General features: G+C 42.0%; 1 protein-coding gene across 1 annotated transcript in view; it reads right to left on the reverse strand.

The window, feature by feature from the left end:
* zbtb46 (zinc finger and BTB domain containing 46) overlaps nt 1-13968 on the reverse strand; it is a 102775-nt gene extending 88807 nt beyond the window's left edge. The window contains exon 1 of the mRNA XM_037684815.1: nt 13794-13968. The gene's annotated coding sequence lies outside the window, so the exon portion shown is untranslated. The remainder of the gene's footprint in view (nt 1-13793) is intronic.
* Nucleotides 13969-14160: the final 192 nt, after the last annotated feature.

Below are 14160 nucleotides of genomic sequence, written 5' to 3' on the forward strand. Positions count from 1 at the left end.
GTGTGTGTGTGTGTGTGTGTGTGCGTGCGTGTGTGTGTGTGTGTGTGTGTGAGTGAGGGTAACTTGGTGTGACTGTCACTCTGTCAGACAGCAAACAGAGGCCTCTTTCTTAAACCCACACTGAGCAGCAGATTACAATGAACTCGTACACAAAGCGTACAAGAAAAAAAAGCCACAGCTTAAGTGTGCGCTCACAAGTTCAGCCGGCACACCCTGTGTCCCCCCCCTGAGTAAATATTAAAAAAAGACTTCACTCCCTCCTAATCTAACTCACATGCAAGATCACGTACACATTAAACAGAGAAACTGTATATTTATACATGAACTTATTCAATAAACAAGACTCACAATCTACGGAGCTACGACAGAGAGATTTACATATAGATAGAAACACATTTATAAAAGTACACTTGTACATAATAGCCTGAGGCTTGTTGTCACTCATCAGGCTGATCAAAAACAGCTACCACACAACGCTGATAAATCTTGGAGCGCTTCTGCGAATCCGTCCTTCAACGGCAGAAAGAAAAGAGGAGGTGAGATAAAGGGAGAGAGAAATCAAGGGGAGAGGAGAGGAGCATCTAAATATAGAGAGGCTTGCATTTTGGACTCAGAAAAGAGACAGTGAAGAGTAAGAAAGAGAGGAGGGAGGGAAGGAGAGAGGGAGGGGGAGGAAGGAAGCGCACGAAGAAGAAAGGGAAAGTAAAAGACATGGAAGAAAAGTGGCACAGAAGCTGCGAAAGAGGATGGAGACACGGAGGAAGTGGACTTGACAGCACGGTTGAGGTGAATAAACTGAACTGTGTATCACTTCAGGTGGACATCGATGGGTAATGTCATGAAGGTTCACCTCTTGTAGGAGCTCTTCATCCATATCAACAAACTGCCCGCGACCCTTCTGTCGACTGGATTGAACAATATTCAGTACAGAAGCCAAATCATTGAAGTTCTTTGTCTCTTTTGTTTCTTCTCTGATCAGATCGTAACGCTGCCTCCTCTAAAGCTGCTGACCACAAAAACCTGATTGAACAGTTTCAAGTAAACTTTCTTGTGCTGAAATTGAATTGCTTTAAACAAAGTGTGTGAAGGGCATTAGCATGGAATGCTCGGCTGCGTGGCTCCGGGCCAGTTCGTTGACCGTGATTGACGAAAAACGAGGTTGGATGAGACAATCGCCTCACCTGGATCCTCACGTCTCTCGTGAAACCTCCTTTTCTGTCACCTTTTTGTCCCCATCTGTCTGTCTGTCCTTTTTCTCTCCAAGTGTTTACTTCAATCCACTTTGACACTTGACTGTCACCTGTTGACTAGCATTAGCGACTGCCAAGGCTGCGGGCATTGAGTGCTATTGCTGCCCCCTACCCCTGCCAACCACAATAACACTTGCAAATGCATATAACGAAGTTGGAGATAAACACAATGAGAGCGTGAGACAAGAGGACCACCTTGCACACTCTCATGATGCCACTTGCAATCGCTAAAGAGGACACCCCAACTTGGAAACCTAATTTGAAGAAGTCACACATTCCCACATACTGAGGCAGTCTCAGGTTTCTGTCTAAAAGCACCAATCAACTACCACCCCCCTCTTTGTGACACACACAACCTGGGGAGAAAAGGGGAGATAAAAGTAAAAAGAAGGGAATGAGGAAGCAGACATAGGCAGGTGACGTGATGACAATAAAAAAAAAGAACCAGGAGAGGAAAAAATATACAACAGAAGGGTGAGACGAGGTGAAAATTCACTCCCAAATCTGTGGGTATAATTTGGAGTCGAAGAACACAAAACACAGTAATAACTAGAGAATTTGAATTTCCTGCGAAAATGCAAGTGTGATTGCTTCTTGCTTAAGAATGTCAAGAAAACCGTTGAAAAGTAGCTTAAAACAGCAAAAAGAAGTTTCAAATATCAGAAGGAAGCAGAACGTGCACACGTGTTCCTAATGTAATGGACTGCCAGGCTGCTGCTCTATAAACTCTTGATTTGACAGTACTATCTGTTTGGGTTTGCTCTCAGCTACCACTATAGCAAATTTCAGCTGAATAGCTCTAAAAAATGGCAGAGTTAGCCTAGTTTTTCTATAAAACAGCTGAATAGTAGCTAAAGAAACATAGAAAGAGGCGTAAATTTCCAAAAAGAAGTGGAGGGAGCTTCGTTGTGCCCACTAAGGCTGAAAGAGACATAAATTAGCACAATAAAGTTGAAATTATCTGTGAAAAGTTGAAATTTGCCAAAAACAGCTGAATAGTAGCTAAAAAAAATAGAAAGAAGCTCAACTTACCAGAAGGAAGTGATGTGAGCAGAAATGTGCCCACTAAGGCTGAAAGAAGCATAAAAGTGCACAAAAAGTTGAAATTATATGGAAAAAGCAGAATTTTCCAAAAAACAGATGAATAGTAGCTAAAGAAATGTAGAAAGATGCTTACATTTCCAAAAGGAAGTGAAGTGAGCTTAATTGTGCCCACTAATGTTGAAAGAATCAGAAATTAGAACAATAAAGTTGAAATTATCTGTGAAAAGTTGAAATTTGCCAAAAACAGCTGAATAGTAGCTAAAACTAGCAGAAAATAAATTACCTGAAGGAAGTGGGTAGAGCAAAAATATGCTGAATTAATCTGAAAAGTTGAAATAATTTTAAAAAATGTGGAATTTGCTGAAAAACGTGAAATTAGCATAAAAACAGCTAAATATCAGCTGAATTTGCAGAAATAGCTGAATTTAGCAAAAATAAGCTGAAAGGAGCATAACAAACTGGTATTAGCAGAAATAAGTTACCAGTATGTCTTCCCTGTTTAACAGGCGACATGTGCATTGAATGACTTTGGTTTATTAGTCTTTTATTGGCATGCTTCCACATCATTTATGTACTTTTATATGAAGAATGGACAGTAGTTACGCCTTACGCTCTAAGGACTGTTTACATCTTTATGTTCCTCGTGTACGAACAGAAAAGGGCAAGAAAGCTTTTAGCTTTTCTGCCCCTCAGCTTGGAATGCCTTGCAAGCTGAATTAAAACTGAAACAACAAAGTCCATGCTCAATAATCCAGGTATACAATCCAACATTTTTCAGTCAGGTCAGTTTCTTTTTTTGTGCTGAAACGTTTCGCCTTCGATCCAGAAGGCTTCATCAGTCAAGGAAACACAACAAAACTGATTATTCCCCCAGCAGCCTACTCCAAAGTGGAACAAACCAGTTATGTTGGTGCTAAGATGGTGTCTTTGGCAACACCCCCTCCTCCATTGCTGGCCCTCTTCCTTGTTGACAGTCGTGTCAAACTGGTTGAAAACAACAAAGTCCATGCTCAATAATCCAGGATTACAATCCAACATTTTTCAGTCAGGTCATCTGGACAGTTTTTTTTTTTTTTTAACTGACAGAACTTTTTACTTTGAATGCATTTTGCAAACTTAAAAAAAAAAAAATACGACAAAGGATATCTTGTCAACAGTGCCTGTGTTTTAGATCTTAAATCGTCATTGTTTTAAATTATTATTTATTAGAATTACTGCCATTTACTGTTATATTGTATGTTTTATATATTTTTAATATATTTCTTAAGTCTTATTCTAATCTTGTTACTCGTTTTGTTTTTATGACGTGTGCTGCTGCCTGTTCTTGGCCAGGTCACCCTTGTGAAAGAGGTCTTGATCTCAATTAGTTTTTATCTGGTTAAATAAAGGTTTAATAAAATAACCAAATAAAAAAGAAGCACAAAAATGTTGGACTTAGCTGAAAAGAGCACAAAACAGCTGAAAAAAAACCCCAGCTGAAATTAGCTGAAGTAGTAGATTTTTTTTTTCACAAGGAAGCAAAAAGATATTTAACCAGATCTAAATGTGAAAGTAGTAGTCAAAGGTAAACAGATCAAAAGTTATGAATGATGTAAAATGAGCTCAATTCATTTTCAATGGGGAAGAAAATGATGAAAAAGGCTAAATATCTCAAAAAAGCTAAAGTTGCACCAATACCAAAAGTCATAGCAGTCACGTCCTGAAACAGCTGAACATTTTGATTTATGATTTGTTGAAATAGCACAAAAACTGTGGGAGTAGTTAGATGCCGAAAAACGTACGGAAGGAAAAGTGCATCTCGATGCCTATAGGCATTTTATCTATTTGTATGTGTGCAAATAGGAGAGAGGAGTCCGAGGGCAGTTGGGGAAATTAGCCCCGCACCACAGAAAAGGAGATGTGAACCTACTCACTTCAGTTTGAATCTTCTCCCCTGCTCATAAAAGGAACTATACTGACATAAAGGTGCTCATAACATAACCATAAACACAAAAAATATATATTACATTGATGATTTTCCAACACTAAAACACTTTAATGAACCAGTTTCATCCGCTGGAAAACTTATTCTAACTCTGATGGCTAAACTTGACATCAGCAAAACAGTTTCTTCCCCTTTGGGGGTGAACAAAAAGTCCCTGCTGCGTCTAAATGGTCGGCTGCTTTGTTAACAGGATGTATAAATATGAGCTGGGGGGGTCAAGGGGAAGGATAAAAATGAGAAAGGGAGCATGAAGAAGGTAAAAATGAGAAAAAAGGGAGTTGAGGAAGGGCAAAATGAGAAATGGAGTAGGGGAGGCCACAAGAGGCACCTGGCCCACTTACAGCAGAGGAGGGGGTGGTGAAGGAGGAGAGGTGCAAGATTAAGAAGAAGGATGGGGGGGGGGGGGGTAGTAAAAAGGAGGCGATAGAGGTGGAGGAGGAAGGGGCAGAAAGCTGAAAACACGTGGAAGATGGGATGGAGGCGTTAAGGTAAGAAAAAAATTATAGAAATGGAAATGGAGGCGAAATCAGGATGGACGGGCTGGAGGAGAAGAGTGGCCTTGTGACGCTGATTAAGGAGGTGTGTGCGTGAGCTGGCTGTGTGTGGTGTGTGTCTAAAATTATGACGAAAAACTAACACCTCACCCAAAGTATGAATAACGGACCACAACAGGCCAACGTAAGCTCGACCTCCTCTCCCTGCACAGTCAAGCAGCCTGCCTTCACCACTAATATCCCACTAATACCACCCACAGTCCTCGCTCTACCTCACATCAATGAATATTTCATGTCCTGATGGCACTTTTAAAGCAAAAACTAATTAGCAAATCCAAGTTGATCTGGCATTAGTCATATCAGGCCAATTAAAAGCCCAGTCCTACTGTACATGTTAATGGCAGCGAAGTGGAATAATTGTATGTTGAGCAGGGGAGAGAATGTTAAACAGGCCTTGTTAGCAGCACTTTAGCACTCTAGCCCGAGTCCATGGCTGGATTACAAAACTCTACAAAGCAGAATAATGTTCGCCAAAACACATACACACGCCTTTGAAAACGCTATCCATTAATTAGCATGCCGCCATAAATTCCACGGGGTCAGGGCTGATACTTATGGCTAAAAGAAGAAAAATAGTTTATAGGAAAAAACGAGGGTTTTATGCTCCGGTGTTCGTATTAAACAGGGGTCTGGATGTTGGCAGGAGCCAGCAGGTCAGATGTTCAGCACTGTTAGTGGGAGAAAACTACTCTCCGTTTCACACAGAGTCTCGGCGGTCAGTCAAGGTTGCAGAGACGATACTTGTGGGGTGTTCGGCTCGGGGAAAGGTGCGCGTCTGCATTTGATACTTTCCAACCTTTTTCCCCTCTGTGTGCTTTTTTTAATGCCGGAGTTTAGATTGAGACAGACAGCACCGACACACAGACTAAACTGTGCTGCACAAAGGAGAGACAGAATAACAAGAGCTAAAGATCTTTTGTAGTAGATGTCTGTTTCATAAAAATTAAATAAAAAACCTCCCCACACACATGCACCTCCTCTCTTCTCTCCTTCACGTCCCTTCCTCCCTCTGCCTCTCCAGTCTTCTTCTCTCACCTGAGCTTTGATATGGAAATCTCTCACCAGCCGGAGCCCGAGGCCAGCTGACTGTTTCTAAAGACGTATTTGCTCAAAGACGCTCAATTTCTCATCAAATAGCTCACACTGTGCAAACTCGTTCACTGGGAAAATAACAACTAACTTCTATGTACTCGTGTGAGGCTCTCGGCAGATTGCCAGACTTCAACAGAGAAGCTCGAAGGTTCAACTTCCTCATGGCTTATATCAATTTGGCTAAAATGCTGGGGACCATTCTGAAAAGGGAAAAGATGAGAACTGTCGCTGTCCCGTTGAGGAAGAGTGTTTAACAATGTGTAGCAGTTCCTTTCCGGTTGTTCACCTGTCCTGTCCTGTCAGGTAATTATACTTCGATAATAACTCCTAACCAGCACTGAGTCAAACTAAATGACAACTGGAAACATTTAAGGGGATAAAACTTTTCACACACATGTAGAAATGAGTGAGTATTATATGAAGATTGCTCTTCTTGTAACAAACAGCAAATCTTTTTAACAACAGTGATCGGTCTCATGTCAGCTGATCTTTTCTGAATTATTCTGCTGCAGCCAAGTCTGATCTTGAGATATTTTTTACACAGAGGGAATAAATGTAAAAATGACCAGCTTTTCTAACTTAATGTCGCCTGTGTTGGATATTTTTGCCTCACTGACTGACAATGAATGGTCTGTGACCTTCTCGTGGTGGAGGAGACGGGGGAGTTCAGGCAATAATACAGTTGAGGTTCACACTTTCACATGGGAGACCTGGGAATTTCATCCAAGTCTCATTTTGACTTTTGCTTTTGTTTTGTACAGTAGTCCCTGGATACTTCGCCGTTCGTTTATCACGGACTCGCTCTATTGGGGTTTTTTTAAAATAAGATTGGACAAGATTGGACTATCGGCATGGAATTTTTATTTAAAATACATTATTTTAAATTATTTAGCACCTGTTGCACCTCTGTGCACCCCACACTGCAGGATAAGCTTCCTGCTGCAGCTGATCAGCTGTTCTCCATGCAGAGCTGAGAAGTGGGCGTGGCCAAGAGCGCTTGCAGGTGGCTGAGAGCAGACGAAACAGGGAGCTGAAATCATGACATTTGTGCTCTTTTAGAGCGTTTAGAGTTTAGAAACATTGTTTAGAATATTGCAAGCGTGTGGGGAAGGTTTAAAATGCCTTAATATATACATATATTAAATTAAACTACTACTACTTGTACTACTATTTTGCGGTTTATATTTTATATTTATTTAACCTTTATTTCACAAAGAAAATCCCATTGAGATTAAAAATCTCTTTTGCATTTATCACACTTTAATTTTTTACACTTATCCGGGGTTTCAGGGTACGAATCCTCCGCGATAAATGAGGGATTACTACTTTCACTTTGTAGTCACCGTTTGAGTGGATTTAGAACCAAAACTAACTGGTTTCATTTGGGAAATGATCATATTTTGAATTTTTAACGCTGAACTTTTTCACAGGTCCACCAAAGGTCCCATAGTTTGTTTGGGTTGTTTTCTGTTTACTGGTGTTTCTGTATTTACCAGTACGCGCATTCATTGTTCAACGACCCCAAACGCTATAACGGCCGCATTCGCTGGTCACACTCACAAAGTAAAAGAAAACCACGACTGCACTGATTCTTCTATCAGGGCAGAGATTATTGAACAATTTGGTCATACAACTCGACCATTTCTCTCATTGCTATTATTTCCATCCATCCATCCATTATCTTTACCCACTTCTTCCTTTTCGGGTCATGGGAGTCACTGGTGCCCATAGCCAGTAGTCACTGTGCGAGAGGCGAGGGACACCCTGGACAGGTCTCCAGTCCATCACAGGGACACAGAGACAAACGAGACAAAGAACCATTCACTCTCTCACTCACACCTAGGGATAATTTAGAGTTACCAATCAGCCTAACATGCATGTTTTTGGTCTGTGGGAGGAAACTGGAGTACCCGGAGAAAACCCACACATGTACGGAGAGAACATGCAAACTCCACCCAGCGAGGTCCTCGGCCAGGATTTGAACCAGCAACCTTCTTGCTGAGAGGCAACAGCTCTACCAACTGTGCCACACATAGCCCACTGCTATTATTTTACACCTATAATTCAAAATCTATTAATAAACTACATATTTCTCTAATTGAGAGCAAATGTTTGTTGATAACCTGGGAATTATTTAATAAAACTTCAGATCACTTTAAAAACAAATTGTTATTCACATATGCAGCTCTACTTCATGACCATATATAACTTGTTGTTGTTGAACTGACTAATACCACTGTGGATAAAACTTAAAAATATATATAACATTTAAATTTACTCAAAAGCTTTAAGATTTAGGTAGAAAGTTATTACTGCTAGCCTTATTCAAAAGTAAATATTGTAAAACACATTTATTTGTCTTATTACCGCAGCACAGAAAGCTGTGCATGTTGTGATGTGATGTGTTAGCTGACATGTAAAACTGCTGTCGACACGCCACTTGTTGCATCGTTTGTTTTGACGCCATGTGAACACGTGAAAACATACAGATTATTAAACCAACAGTTAGAAAATGTTGTAAAGTCCTGAAATTTGCCTGTGATGCTGAGATAAGCATGAAGATGAGGTAACAGTTGGGCAGATCTCTGCTCATTCCTAAATAAAAGTGAAAACACACCCTGGTGAAAGTACACAAAGTGAAATCTCTCATCTGTTTCTCAGGAATGTGCAATTCAAAAGCTGTTTTGTAATAAAAACAACTCAACAAGGGGAAAAAAATAGAAGAATATAGAAAAGAAATAAAGAAAAATGGCAAAATAGTCTAAAAAGAATTGTATGAATTTATTTTGGGATTTCCTTTTTTGATTTCTTGGAATATCTTCAAATTATTTCTGAAACTCACCCTCCAAAACTAAATTCAAGAGAACCAAAAGAAAAGAACAGAAGAGAGCAAGATTATTGTTCTTGCTGACATTATATTATTATATGATGAGTCCACGCATACACTCATACACACCAGACAATATGAAATATTCATATCTACACCAAAAGACAAGTATGGTGGTGGAGAGCCTGTATGTGTGGTCTGAGGAGGGGGTGGCTTAAAAACTCACCTGCTCTCTCTGCTGGGGGGAGGATGAGCATGTCAGATAGGTGCACAAGGAGGCCAGCTGTAACACACACACACATCCCCCACTGCATCCATGCAACCCCACGGGGATTTGGAACACCTGTATTCCTGTATTCAGCGATGCACAATGAGCTATAGAAGCAGTTAAGCTAAAGGGCCTTGGGAGTTATTAGCTGGGTGGGGGATGGAGCCGCTTTAGGTCCGTGGGTTAACGTGCGTCTCGGAACAGTGTATGTGCGAATGATCGCGTTCGCAGCGCAACAGATAGGCCGAGTTGTTAAAAAGCTCCAGAGATGCGGCTTGTTGTGCAAGATGCATGCGAGTGTAAATGGTTCATTTTACAGAGTGCTAGCCAAACAGGTGTTCTCATTAGCAGGTATTCACTGAGGGCTGAAGGAGTGACAGAGACACAGACGAAGGCAGGTTGAATATGTCCTTAAAGGGATAGTTTGAATCTTCTGGTGTGGGTTCTGTGGAAAGGTTAGAAACAATTAAAACTTTTGTGTCGGTTCATGCTATGAATAAGAAGAATAAGCTAGGCAGAGAAGATTTGGCAAGTTTTTCATGAGCACAACTCCCTCAGCTCTGCTGCTCAACCCATAAATGCATTCTCTTAAGTGTGGCACCATTTAAAGAGAAATAAACAGACTTTCCAACTGTATAAGGTTTGTTGCCAAAAGGCACCGTTACAACAAAGAAATAATCAACCATACACAAATGACAGTTTGTGCTACATTAATTATTATTGCACAGGATTGCTTATAGGTGAAGACGTGACCTGCTTGCTGTCAGGGAGCTACACACCCAGAGGTCTGCGTGGCTGAAAGCTAATGCCAACTAACCTGCTTCCTCGCAGTTCAGCCCACAACCTACATGAGCTGAACGCCACCTACACAGCAGCTAGCTCACGCACACACAAACCCACAGCAAAGAGCGAAGAGTTGAGCTTCAACCCCATCTGCCACTCAAACCAAACCCCTCATTTCCTCAGGTCTCCTTTCTCACCGTATTACTCCTCTGCTGCCTACAAGCTCCACACCATGATGTCCAGTGTAACTGTCTGCGCCGCCATCAACAAACACCACATACAACTTCAGCTTCAAGTGCCAAAAAAAAGAAAAGAAAAAGAAGATCAGAGCAAATTTAACCCACTAATCTCGTTTAATCGACTTCAAAAGTCCATTCATGGTAGATAGCGTAAGCGGAGCTTCAATTCCTGCTCTGCGACTCCACAAGAACACGCGCCGCTAATATTTTTTCCATCTTTCAGCCGAGCTCGCCTACACTCCTCCTCCACTCATCCTTGAAGCTGTTGTCTTGGTCTGTATTACATTTTCCCTGTGGAACACACAGATGGAGGTGCAGACGCACATGCACATAACACTGTTCTTGTAAAACCAGGACTACACAACCCCCCCAAAACATTCAACGATGCAACAGGGAGAAGATACGGGGGGGGGGGGGGCACACACAGATCCAAAGTACTCTGAAAGACAGGCCTGTAAGGTGACAGTGTGCGCTGAGAGTTTATTTGACATAATGCTATTTGGATTGCGAGCATTAAATGCAGATAATTGAGCCTTATCCTGCTCATGACAACACGCACACGGAGAGGCACACACGCAGCAACAAGCCGATGGTAATTGAATCACTAAATAAAGGACTTTGGAGGGTTTATCATATCAAGTGCCAACCCTTAACTCGGTAGTTGGAAGGACAAAACATCTAGGCAAATCCTCAGAGGCCTAAGACAATTTGGAAAAATGGCTTGATGGTCTCTTAATCCCGGAGATCCAGTTAGCAACTGTCCCAACAAAAGAAAAGGCCTAGATCCTACAGCTGTACATGTTGACTGTGTGCCAAAAGGGTGCACGGTAACCCACAGTAAAGACGACTCTGTGTAGAAGAGCACGTCTTAAAATAAAAATCTAATCATAGCAGATATCAATTTGAGCAAGGAATTTTAGCTATGTAATGGTTTTGTCAGTAAAACCATTAAAATATGACGCATTTGCTCTTAAAGGGATAGTCTGTTTTTTGGGTTTTTTTTAGAATACTCTGTCAAATAGTTATTGAAAGTGACATTAAAGAACACAAAACAACATTAACAATATTTTTAGACTAGAAGGCGCATTAAGCAAAACAAGTTCATTTTGACAGATTTTTCAGCGCCATGTACCACATCAAATGTGTTCGAGGTCAGTAAGCACAGCCAGAATTAAGACATAAGGCGCACCGGATTATAAGGCTCACTGTCGATTTTTGGGAAAGTTAAAAGATTTTAAGTGCGCCTTATAGTCCGAAAAATGCGGTCCTCAGAAACGGTGTGCCTGTGTGAAGGAACGCTACATTAGCTGAAATCGAACCTTACACTTTTGCATGGCAGTTAATTTATTTGACTTCTCCAACAAGTGTTAGTGTTACTGTCTGTGAGTCCAAACGTTTATTCAACTATTTAAAACGATACATTCAGCAACCTCAAGAGACATTTGCGAAGTAAAATGGACGTTATCGTGAAAAAGTGTAAACCTTAATGGCAGCCAGTCCACTGTGGCAGGCATGATTCATTCTGTTTGTTACCGTTATGGGGAGCTACCCTTCAGCGACCTGCGTTCATCAAGCGGATCGGAACATGTCCAGTGGTCCAAACAGCCTCTCCAACAGAATTTCATTTGGGCCGTCAAGATTTTCTGCCCTGTGGACTGTGAGAAAACTTTTGCCGATCCAAACAATTGTGAGCGCGAGTGTTTGACAATCCGCTCTTTCTCTCATGTCAGACAGTCGTGCGTTGTGTAAATTAATTTAGTCGTGCACTGAAGCGGTCAAATTATCCCCGTTTCAGGTGGGAGGTGGATGTGGGCGCAGGAGGACGTCTATTTCTCCGATTTACTAGATGGGACTGTTTTTCACGAGACATAACCTCGACCCGCAGGAGGAAGGAAAAGGGCGACAAGTTTGTGCACAAAAAAAATAAAACAACAAGACATTAAACATTAAGCAACATATATCATATTTTTATCAGAAAATGGAACAATTAGTCAAATTTGTGCAGTTAGTGATTCAGAAAATTAATGTATGCCCCACTAATGTTTTTGCATACGTAGCTGGTATATGTTTATTAGCTAGCATAGCGATTTCATACCTGTATGACATTTTGATCAAAATGTTTTATAAGTCTGAAAAACATTAAGAACGACTTCAGTTTGAGCCGTCAGCCTAGTCAGAGGAAGACGTGTCCTTTTCCCTATACTCCGTGCTCTGTGATGAATGTAACCACAACAGTTGAAAAATCACCAGACTATCCCTTTAATAACTTGTTTTTGAACTAGCAGCCATTTCAGTTTACATTATGAAAAAGAAAAGTATGCAAACGGAAAAGTTTGATGCAGAGTGGCGCAGGAAACACATGATCAGCACGCTCACCTGTCTGTGTGCGTGCCTGACAGGTGAACAGACAGGTGCACAGGGGGTGTGAAGGGTTACCTCCTGTCACATGGGCAGAAAAAATGGATGGACAGACCACGAACACACGGAGCCAGACGGAGAGACTGAGACACTTTCAGCTTCAGTCCCTGAACAACAGAAAACACCTGATGCTTCTCAGTTCTGCACTTCAACACTTCCTCTAAAATAACAAAAAAGATGCATCTGTAGGCAGCCCCTGTGCACGCGCGCGCACACACACACACACACACACACACACACACACACACTTTTTGATCTATTAGAGCTACTCTCTAGCAGGGGTTTCCCATAGTTTTAGATCAACATGACCACATCAAAAACTTTTCACTTCAAAATATCTTTAAGCTACGTTAACATTGCTAAACAATAAATAAATAAAAAAGGGATATAACGACAACACAACAATTATTCAACTCATTATAAACTTTCCCCCTTATTTATGACTATTGCTATTTTTTAAAACAATTATATTGAACATATAGCAAGTTACTTTTTAACTTTAGCTCATTTCTAGAGATTATATCAAGACCTCAGCCTGGTGTTTTGTGGCCCCCAGTGGGGTCCCGACCCTACCTTTGGGGAACAAGTTCTCTATAGGGGTTGGGCGTTGGAAGGAGGTGCAGGAGGAGGAGGGGAGCAATCTCCTGTCTTTAAATCTTCTTCAGGAGGCTGTAAGGAGCATCTGGACAAGACATATCTACAACTAGATCCCAATTAGAACAAAAGTTTCCTTATTTATCCCAATATTCAGAATACAGTACAATAAATAAATAACTAACTCTGGAGCAGAAAGTATTTACAAATATTAGTCCATTGCGTGTTTTTGTAGTTGTTGTATGTTAGCACATGTTCAGACACACAGAAAGTTGCGTGGTTCCGTCAGTGTGTAAAGAGAAACGAACATTTGATTGACAGCTTCCCCAAACAGCAGCACGCGCAGCAGAGCAGGCTGTGACGTACGGAGCAGGTAGCTCGCGCTCTGCTCCGCTGAGTTCCTGTCAGAATCCGCTCGAGCTCCCGGTCAACGCGACGCCAGAAGAAGACACAATGAAATGATGGAAATGAAGAACTAAGAGGAGAACAAACAAGCAGCGGGCCTTCAGCTCCGACGCGCGTGGACAGAAGAGTTGACGTGACGCCTCCAACCTGTGCCACTACCAGCTGCCGTGCGCGCGCCGCTAAACTAATTGACACGAGTCGAAGCCGTGGAAATGTTGCGACGTGCGCCGCGTCTGAATGAAACCTCCAGCCTGCGCTTTGGAGGAGGAGGAGGAGGAGGAGAGAGTCTCCTCGCTAACACCCAGGGAGAGAGGAGAGGAGGAAGTCAGACATACCTGTTACCCCATGGGGTCTGGGGTGGCCGCCGTGTCCGTCCTCTCTTCCGAGTCCAATCTGCCGTGACAGCAGACACGAGAGAGGAGGGGACGTCCAACGCGCGAGGTACTGTCCCTCCTCTCCTCTGTGCGCTGTTTGTCAAGTGTTATCCCCCCCCTCCCCTGCTCTGTCCAACTCCCCTATCTCCTCTTCTTCCTCCTCCACCACCAGACCCTGCTTCTCTCTCTCCCCTGCTTTTCCGTGTCTTTGTATCAGGAGCCTCCCCTCTTCCTCCTCCTCCTCCTCTGGGCAAGTCTCTCTCTCTCTCTCTCTCTCTCTCTCTCTCTCTCTCTCTCTCTCTCTCTCTCTCTCTCTCTCTCTCTCTCT

This window comes from Nematolebias whitei, chromosome 11, assembly GCF_014905685.2.
Source record: "Nematolebias whitei isolate Nwh7 chromosome 11, NemWhi1, whole genome shotgun sequence".
Lineage (NCBI taxonomy): Eukaryota > Metazoa > Chordata > Actinopteri > Cyprinodontiformes > Rivulidae > Nematolebias > Nematolebias whitei.